This window comes from Psammomys obesus, unplaced genomic scaffold (assembly GCF_907164565.1).
Source record: "Psammomys obesus unplaced genomic scaffold, mPsaObe1.curated_primary_1811, whole genome shotgun sequence".
Lineage (NCBI taxonomy): Eukaryota > Metazoa > Chordata > Mammalia > Rodentia > Muridae > Psammomys > Psammomys obesus.
This window is the reverse complement of record NW_026592666.1, coordinates 7,435,137-7,445,631: the sequence shown is the minus strand read 5'-3', so window position 1 is coordinate 7,445,631 and position 10,495 is coordinate 7,435,137. Positions and strand designations below refer to the sequence as shown.

The 10,495-nt window shown below is 42.5% G+C and overlaps 1 pseudogene; it reads right to left on the bottom strand.

Moving 5' to 3' along the window:
* Positions 1 to 9,789: 9,789 nt before the first annotated feature.
* On the bottom strand, positions 9,790 to 9,890 carry LOC129682594 (small nucleolar RNA SNORA17; annotated as a pseudogene).
* Positions 9,891 to 10,495: the final 605 nt, after the last annotated feature.

Below are 10,495 nucleotides of genomic sequence, written 5' to 3'. Positions count from 1 at the left end.
AATAATTCTAATTTTATAAGTTGTTTTTCTATTGTGTTGATTGTTTCTTTTGCTGTGCAAATTTTTCTAAGCTTGACAGAATGATTCCAATTTGTCATATTTTGTTTCTCTTATTTGTGCTTCTGAGATCTTATCCAAAGTCTTTGCTTAGTCCTGTGTAACACACTCCACTGGACTGTGCTCTAGTATTTTACTTTATGTAGTATTTTTTTAAACAGAGTGTAATACAAATTATACTCTAAATCTCACCGAATCTCACTTTTATAGGTAGAGGTTTAAATGGTGACAACTTACAATAGTCTATATGCAAATAAGGCCTCAAAACAGACATTTAATAAAACATCTGAGGCAAATCTGTATATTCTTAGGCCTTCTAATGTAAAATTTATATGCTTTGCTATTCTAAGTATAGCTTGAAATGAAGTGATGTTGAGAATAGATGAAAATTCTTGGCAAGTAGTAGAGTTCTTTCAAATGAAAACTTCTTAAAGGTGATATCTGTTTAAAGAATGAATCATTGTATTTATTTTGAGTCAACAAAGTTTGCAAACCTGCACAGAGGCTCATGGGAAAGGTGAAGTTTGAACTTAACTCTGAGGATAATGAAGATTTACCAAAGAATAGAAGAGAAAAAGAGACACCTCTCCCTGCCCGTGCTTGACATAAGCAGAAATAGCCAGAAGTGGGAAGGCTGAAGTATATCTTGGTTAGGGTTTCTATTGCTGTGATAAAACACCATAGCCAAAAGAAACTTGTGTGGGTGGTAGGGAATGTTTATTTGACTCACATATCCTGGATCACAGTCTATTAAGAGAAGCCAAGGCAGGAACGCGGAGGAAGGGACTGGTGCAGGAGTCATGGAAGAATACTGTGTACTGACTTGCTCCTCAGGGCTTGCTCAGCCTGCTTCCTTACACCATCCAGGACCACCATCGCAGGGTGGCACCACTTCCAGTGAGCTGCGCCCTCCCTGTTAACCAAGAAAATACCTTAATGACCGATTACAGGCAAACTTCTTTTCCCCTAATGACTCTAGCTTATGTCAAGTTGATATAAAAATAACCAACACAAGGCATTTCAAGAGTATTACTGATCAGTGGAGAAGTTGCATCATGAGAAATAGTGTTAGATCTTAGGTCAATGGTAATAGGTAGTAATTGGCCTTAAAAGCCAAGAAGTTTGGGGTTGGTTAAAAAAAATTGTGAAATACATTCGAGGAAGAATAATATGAAAGCATTTCCCAGAATAAGTTTTAAATTGAAATGATGGTGAGTGGCCAGTCTGGGTGTGAGATGATATGACAAGCTGAGCAGCGCAGGACCTTACCCCACAGCGCAGCTTTCTTTCCAGTCTGCCAATTAGTATCAAGTAAAGGCACTGCTCTATCTTTTAGAAACCCAGCCCCATCTTTAATGTTTTCTAACTTTTTGAGTCCGTGAAGTCACTGGCTGGTCGAAAGGTTCCCTTGTTGCGTGCATCTCTGTCTGCTCTCCCTGTCCTTTGACTGTGGCATGGGCCACTTCGAAGTAGTTTAGTTGGGATGAGAAGCTGAGTTGAGAGGGAGATGGCAGGTATGATTATTAAGAAGTGATGATGGTTGATCTTAGAGCCTGTGCTGTTGGTGTTCTGTTCAGGAAGTTGTCTCCTGTGCCAATGAGTTCAAGGCTCTCCCCCACTTTTTCTTCTAGCAGGTTTAGTGTGTCTGGTTTTATGTTGAGGTCTTTGATCCACTTGGACTTTAGTTTTGTGTAGGGTGATAAATGTGGATCTATTTGCATTTTTCTACATGTAGACATCCAGTTAGACCAGCACCATTTGTTGAAGATGATGTCCTTTTTCCATTGTTTTCCACAGTTTTGGCTTCTTTGTAAAAAATCAAGTATCCATGGGTGTGTGGATTTATTTCTGGCTCTTCTATTCGAAGACACACATGGTATACACTCACTTATAAGTGGATAATAGATATGTAAGATAGAATAAACATACTAAAATCTGTGCACCTAAAGAAGCTAAGCAAGAAGGAGGATCCTGGGTAAGATGATCAATCCTCACTCAGAAAGGCAAATGGGATGGACATTGGAAGAAGGAGAAAACAGGGAACAAGACAGGAGCCTACCACAGAGGGTCTCTGAAAGACTCTACCCAGCAAGGTATCAAAGCAGATGCTGAAAATCATAGCCAAACTTTGAGAAGAGTTCAGAGAATTTTATGAAAGGGGGGTGGAATAGAAAGATCTGGAGGGGACAGGAGCTCCACAAGGAGAGCAACAGAACCAAAATATCTGGGCACAGGGGTCTTTTCTGAGACTGATACTCCAACCAAGGACCATTCAAGGAGATACCCTAGAACTCCTGCATAGATGTAGCCCATGGCAGCTCATTCTCCAAGTGGGTACCCTAGTAATGGGAACAAGGACTGACATGAACTGAGTGGCTGGCTCTTTGATCACCTCCCCCTGATGGGGGAGCAGCCTTACCAGGCCACAGAGGAAGACAATGCAGCCAGTCCTGATGAGACCTGAAAGGCTGGGGTCAGAAGGAAGGGGAGGAGGACCTCCCCTATCAGTGGACTTAGGAGGGGCATGGAAGGAGATGAGGGAAGGAAGGTAAGATTGAGGGGAATAAGGGAGGGGGCTACAGCTGGGATACAAAGTGAATAAACTGTAATTAATAAAAAAATAAATAAATTACAAAAGAAGTGGTGATGGGCTGTCTAAAGGGTAAATTTAATTTGAAATTTTAATTTGAAAATTAAAATCATGGCATATATGCATAACAGATGATGAAATTACCCACTGAGAGTCTTGTGGAAGTAGACTCATTTATTGAAGGCACAACCATAAAGGGAGCATTGAACCTTAAAGAAGTCTTAATATAAAGGATTGTTGTAATGATATGAATATGACATGTTCCCAGTAGAATTGCATGTTTACATACTTGGTCCCCACTTAATGGTTCTATTTTAGGAGGCTGTGAAACTTTAGAGATTGAAACCCTGCAGACAGAGGCAGACCACTGAAGGAGGGCTCATGCTTGGGGGCATGTCGTCTTTCTCTGCTTCTTGTTTCACTTTCTGGTTCTTGGCCCACTGTTCTGTGACTAGCCTTTGCCACACACCCCTCTTGCCATGAACCTAGCTTGGTCATCACCACACCTCTGCCATCATGATTGCCTGGAGCTTTCTGAAGCCTCCTCAAGTTCTTTCTTTCAGGTCTTGTGGTAACAGTGGTTCAGAAGCAACTGTACAACTGTGTATATTGAGAAAATTTTGGAGAGTAAGTGGGGGAAGGATATAGAATATGTAGGTGTATAAAGAATATAAAAAATTAAAGCAATAGAAATATGTAATGTGATTAAGGTAAGAAAAAAATCCAAGAAAGAATATGAACAAACTTGAGGACATTGTGTTAAGTGAAAGAAGCCAGGCATAAAAGGATAAGTACTACATGATCTAAATTAATTGTGGACTCTAGGTTGGAGAGTAGAATGGTAGGTGCCAGAGGATAGGGGAGCAGTGGATGGGAAGATATTAATAGAAGGGTTCAAAGATTCATTTAGAGGGAAGTTTTTTGACAGCCATTGCACAGCTTGGAATCTGTGGTAATAGTGTGGGGTACATTTTCAGCTTGGCAAAAGGAAAGGCTTTTAATACTTATGCATGAAAAAATGAGTATGCAAAGTAATGGATATTTTAATCATCTCTATTTAATCATTCTACAATATCAACTTTTATTGAAATACCATATTGTGATGGAGTAGTATTGCACACATATATATCACATTTTATGTATGTATATATTCATATATATGTATCATAGTTATGTATATTGCTCACAATTTGAGAACTTAACCAGAAGATATGCTTTGTGGAAGTAAATACACTTACAAATTATTTATGAAAATATTTAAAAATAAATGGCAATAAACATAATAGAACTAATTCGAAAGGATATTAAAAAATAATATATCAAAATGAGGAGAAAATTCCTCTCCTAAGGCATTTTAAAGTCACTGTGAGAGGTTCAATATACAGCATGAAATGGCTAAAATCTCAGAGATGAAGTTATCAAATGCTGAATGCGGTATGGGGTCACCGGGACTTTCTCATACTGGTGAGCAGAACCAGTGAAGTTTTCATTGTCTCTCGGTGTTATATATTCTAGTATATGGATTATCCTTGGTATTGCAATTTTATTTTTATTTCTTTATTTTTTTGGCTTTTTCAAAACAGGATTTCTTTGTGTGGCCTTGGTTATCTTGTACTTGTTTTGTACACCAGGCTGGCCTCAAACTCACAGAGATCTTCCTGACTCTACTTCCCTGAGAGCTGGGATTACAGGTATGTGCCACCAAGTTCAACTTAATTCTTAATTGTACACACACACACACACACACACACACACACACACACACACTATAGAATTTATAAGAGTTTATATAGAAGCATTATTTCTTAGGAACTACGTAAATATCTACAAATAGAAATATGAATTGTGCCTTAATCTTACAATGTCAGCATGTATTGCCATGAAAATGAATGGACCTTTGTATCATGTAAAGGCATAGAGGCATCTCACTATTGAATCATTGGAGAGATAAGCCAAGCACTTTCAAAGCATGGCAAATGTGTGAGGCCTTCATAAAACACAACAAAAGAAAAAGTTGCAAAAGAAACTCTAGCTGGGGTATCTGTCTCTCAGTCAGGATAACTCCATGGAAGGTGTGTGCTCAGAAGCCGCAGAAGGCCCTAGGGAAAGCTCCCAAGGGTGCCCTCACTGTGTTCTGTGTCTTGTCCTCGGATGTAGTCACATGGAGTTCCTTTGTTATGAATTGTTTATTTTATTTTATTTTATTTTATTTTATTTTTCTGTGCTTTACTGTTTATGTGTTATACTTCACAGTGAAACGAGGGAAACAAACGGCAGTTACTGGAGACTTTCCCAAGAACAATTTCAGCAATATCAGTGAGACAGAAGCAGGTTGAGGCATGGCAGCCTGGAGAAAGAACAAACACTTCCTAACTATGTTTGGCAGTGGGGATAAAGGAGAGAAAATAGTCGCTACTTGAGTTATTGTGTTCCATCTGCACCATCAGACAAAACCTCCATTCACGGAACAGGGAAGCAAAGTTCGTCTTTTCATAGCTTTCCTTTCTGCAAGCCTCTTCTGAAAATTCTAACACAAATGGTTTTACCTCTTACTTGGCTGTCTATTCAAATTTCACAAACATTAAACTGAGGCTGAAACAGACTGTCCTAGAAAAAGTCATTTTCTTAGTTTTGTTTACTCCATGTTACAACACAGATTGAAAACGGAAAACATGAACACATCTCTGCCGCATTGAAAACAGACACTAGGAGCAGCCTCCCCCCTCCCCCCATGAAAGATGAAAAGATTTTATGGTCCCAGCATTGCATGGAACTCTCAGTGGGTGGGAGACTGCTGCAGTGTGTGGCTTCTGACGTGCCTCAGCCCCAGTGGCTACTTAGTACAGCATGCACGCTAGTTAAGAGAGAAACTGCGTGAGAGGTGCCCACTGCTTGAACAGCGTTTCTTACCCTGGGCTGTGGGACCTACTATCGTGTTTCTGTCTAAAAAGAGAAGAAAAATGAAAGGGACTGAGAAGCAGTACTGCGGGAGTGTTTTTGAATTTGGTCTTAACCTGGACATAGGATCAAAACAGATCACAAATTAGAAGTGTCACAGACAACCACAGGAGAGAGTGAGTCTGGAATCGACTGTAATTCTACCGCCTGAATATAAGAATTTTTTAAATTCATAGTCTTTTTGGTTGGAAATAGCTATAATTACTCTGACTTTGTTCAGAGAGTCAGGAATAATAAGATATGTGAAAAATCCAATCCGTTTCCATTTATTTATTTCCACATGTAACCTGATAAACCACATCTGATGATAAACCACATCTGATGAAATAATCAAATCTTGATCAGACTGAAGTTACAAACCAGGCATGGACTAGTTCAATGAGTGTGGTGCTTGAGTGACAAGTGTCCCCAGTTGGTCCAGGTGTTTGAACACTTGGCCCCCATGAGTTGCTCTTGTCTGAGAAGTGGCATACCCTTGCTGGAGGATGAAGTGCATTTCTGGGGGTGCACTTTGAGAGTTCATAGTTACTTCCAGCTCACTCTCCTTGCTTCCTGTTTGTGGTGGAAAGTGTGAACTACACTCCAAACTGTGACTCGAAAATTCATTTAATTCAAGATATCTGAGTGATATGCAGATTTTCACAGGAAAAGTTAGATCTCTGCTAAATCTATGCAACAAATGAAAGCACCCAGCTAAGCATTCTGTTCCTAACATGAAGGCAATTATGAGGATAGGGACAAAAGTATCCAGTGAAGATCTAACCATAAGAATTCTTTCTTTAAATTTAAATTAATTAAAATATTTATTCAGTTTACATCTCAATTATAGCTCCCTCCCTCATCTCCTTCTGGTCCCACACTTCCTCCTCCCCCCAATTCCCTCTGTTAGTCCTCAGAAACCATGAGGATTCTTAATACATGTACTCTCTACTGACTGTGATGAGGAATTACACCTTTGATTTCCAGGTTATTTTTGCATATTATATTTAGAATTCTAGGTGAATTTTGTACTACTTTTTCTGAAGATTAATATTACATCATTGTTTCAGGGAATCTTATTTTGCTGCTTACTCCTAACTTGGGAAGTCTCCCATAAGGCACAGGAATGATTGTTCCAGTGTTTTTTAAAACTTGATGCTTTGATGGAGATCAATTTTTACATTGCATGACAGCAGAACAGAGACAAAGCCACTACAATCCCTTGAATTACTGGGAGGGGACTTGATTTTATTTATAGTGACCACCTCTAAATACATTTTACTGGTCTAATCTAGTTACTCAATGGATTAGCTTCCACTGTGTTGGTATAGTTGGGTAGGTATTGTCATTTGAACTGGTATTCCAAGATGCTAAACCAAGTGCCAGGTATGGTATAGTGTTGGATCCTGCTGTTAAGGTCAAAGTCTGACATTACCAGAAAGCCCCTGAGCTCAGTGCTGAATGACAGACTCTCTTCCTCAGCTGGGTTCCCTCCTCTCCATCTGAGCTGGGAAACCCGAGATCCTCTACAGAGTGTCACATAGACCTCAGGGAGATTACAGGCCCAACCTTTTCTGGATAAGAAAACCCATTCCCAGTGTGCACCTGGGAATTCCTGGAAATACCCTCCCCATGATAATGAGGTGTCTTGGTACCTTAGCCTTTAGCCAATGACCTTTCTCCATACCCCTAACCATACCTGGAGTTGTTTTCCTCTCCTTCCCCGCTGTCCATAGGATAATTGGGTGCTGTGTTCCCTTCTTATGACAGGACTGTGCTGCCCGCATGGAAATGAAGTATCTCTGGCATTGCTAGCCCCAGCAAATCAAACACATTCACCCCAAAAGTCCTCCTACTGCCCAAGTTTTATAATGTCTCTGATTCATGAAATAAACTCTCTCTCACTCCATTCCTCTACCTTAATCATCTCAGACTCGCTGGATCTCCAGGCTTGACTTCTAGTCAGACAGCCGAACTCTGTTATTTCAGGGAAATTTTTTTTTCTCCTGCACCTCTGGCTGAACCGGTGATCTTCTGGCCCAGATGGTTTCTATGTTCCACCTTCTCTCTGTCCAGAGACCACCTTTCCTAGGAGAGGTGGAACCTTTGACCCCACACATGGCCCTTTTCTATCTGGAAGTTGAAGGTGCTTAGGCCTTCCCTCGGGACAAGCCTGCACTTCTGGCCCGGTGGCGTCAGGGCCTCCTGGGAAATACGAAATGACAGTATAGGGAAATTAGCCTAGGCTGGATGTCCCTGACTCAATTAGCAGATAAGATAGCAACCAAGAGTGTGGAAGGCAGATTGCACTAACAGCCCTCATTCCATTTACCACTTCCTTTACCATGCAATTCTTTGTTTTAATTTTACACGCATGAGTGTTTGCACGGAAGTGTGTGTATTACATTCATACAGTGCTCACCAAGGTTATAAGAAGACATCAGATCCTTGGAGTTACAGATAATTGTGAGCCACCATTTGGGTGCTGGACATCAAGCATGAGTCCTCTGCAAGAGCAGACAGTGCTCTAAACTGCTGATCCATCTCTCTAGCCCCTTACTATATAACTCCTCAGTGCCTGTTGGGTGGATGTGTTATCTTACACCTTAAGTTTGACCCGAACATAGGACCTGCCTAACACAAACTCGAGTGTTGGCAAATGTGGCTCAAGCAGAGGTGTGAATGGCTAAATTTCTCACTTTCTTGCTCTTCTGTGATTGTCATGAAGATTCACCCATCTGGTTTGCTATGAGTGAGGCTCATGGATCAGAGCTGAGTTGTCCCAGCCAAAGGTGTTATGGAAGCTGTAGTGTGTCACAGTATGTTCCACAGTGTACCCTATTGTCCACACTTCTTTGCTTGCAAATGCTCACCGCAATGACCTGTTAGTCTGCTATGAGGCCTCTGGCTTCTGCTACTCTGTCGATACTGGAAGCTCACTGGACTCCTGTTGGATTTTGTTGTTGCCCTGTGTCATGGACATCCTGTAGTTTTTGATCTGTAGATTAACCCCTTCATCTACTCCAACAGTTTATTGATGGGGTAGATGCTGAGATGGGCAAAATCAAAGCCCTGAATCTGGGCCTGACAGGTATCTGGTATCTGAACTGGTCAGCCTGCCAGCTCTCCCACTATCTTGCCCTTGGTGCCAGCTTATCGGCACCAATGCTACCAGAGCCAGCGCTACTCTGCTGCCCATGTGAGGTGTAGGGCCTGCTCTTCTGAGTGCTGCAGCTGGTGAGGGGCAGGGCCAGCTCTTCTACTCTCATTACTCCATTGGGGCCAACTCTCCCTCCTGCTGCAGGTGGTGAGGGCAAGAGGCAGGGCAGGCTCTCCCACACTCACATGGGCTCACCCACAAGTCCCACACTCAGTGCCAGCTCCCTGCTAGGTGAAGGGACTGCTGTCTCAAGCACAGCAGCAGGTGAGGGGCAAGACTAGCTCTCCCACGCTGATGACCTAGGACCGGCTTTCCCACACTGATGACCTAGCTCTCCAGCCTGCCACAGGCAGCAAGGGACAAGAGGGGGGTAGTGCTGGCCACCTCTTCCTCACTCTTGTCACCACACACAGGGCCAGCTCACCTGTAACCCCTGCAATGTGTGGGAGTCCATTCTCCTGTACTGAAGCTGACTAGGGATGGGGTCAGCTCTCCTGCTTTCATAACCCATGGCTTGCTCTCCCACAATGCCCAGGTGAGGGGTATGGCCAATTCTGTACAATATTCAGACCTATCAAGGTGTCCCTGTGAGGCAGCCCCGACCAGGGACATCCTTGCTTTGGTGGCAGCAAACCCTGGAACTACAGACCCAGATATAGCCCCCCGTAGCGGCACAGGCTGGGACCTCACCATGTTGCTAGGTGGTATCACTGGCTACTCACATCAGGTTGTTCCTCACTACCCTTGAGTCTCCAGTTCTGTCTCTCTCCATTGTGCCCACATCCTTCTGTTTCTCTTCCATTTCTCCAGCACTTACTTGCTCCTCTTCATGGCACCTGGGGTCTCTGAGTGTCTGGAGCCACCTCAGGAGTGGTCTCAGGAGTGCAATGTCCTGCTTGTGCTTTATGGTGCCAGTCTTTGGTCATCTTGGGCATGGACTGCCCCACAAGCCTGTGTGGCACCAACTGGTGTCACCTCAAGCTACCTCTCTGTCTGAGCCCCCTGGCTACAGAGTGTGCTCACCCCAGGCTAGCTGTTTTCAGGGAATGTTAGGCAACTGATTGGATGTCCACAGGTCAGAACACTGAGCACAGACATGGTCTCTCTCCTCACTGCCACCTGCTGTGACACATATAACACAGCAGGCCTTGCTCTCATCTTAAAAGTTTTGAGTGAATTATTCCTTTCTGTCCCTTCACAGGTATGAATCTTTGACTCTCAACTTGCCTCCTCTATTCTCAGTTAAATTCTACGTGTTTTGTGTGTGTGTGTGGGGGGGCACGGTGCCAGGTTGTAGTGGTGCCTCCTGTTTTTGCTGCAAACTCATCATCTCAGGGAAATCTAACATGGCTGCTTACCCTTGTGTCTCCAAGGCTTTATTCTTTATCTACCAGTCAGATATGTGGCCACTTACCGAGAAGAGAAAACCCCTAGGAAATATTCTTACATCCAGGAAGGCTTTGAGATAAATGGTCCAGTTCCTCTACTTACTAAGCAGTAAATACTGTTCATCAAATTCCAATCAACCTGAGAACACACATATTTTAAGATTTTTAGCTTTAGGAAAGATGTTTAATTCAATTGTGATATGATAGTGCAAGCATGAATATACTGATATAGATGGATTTCAAGCTTTAATTTTTGTGTGTGTTTGTGTGTGCTCATACATGTGCATGCATGCAGCACATATGTATACTACAGTATGCATGTGGAAATCAGAGCACAACTTGTGGGAGTCAGTTCTCCCCTGC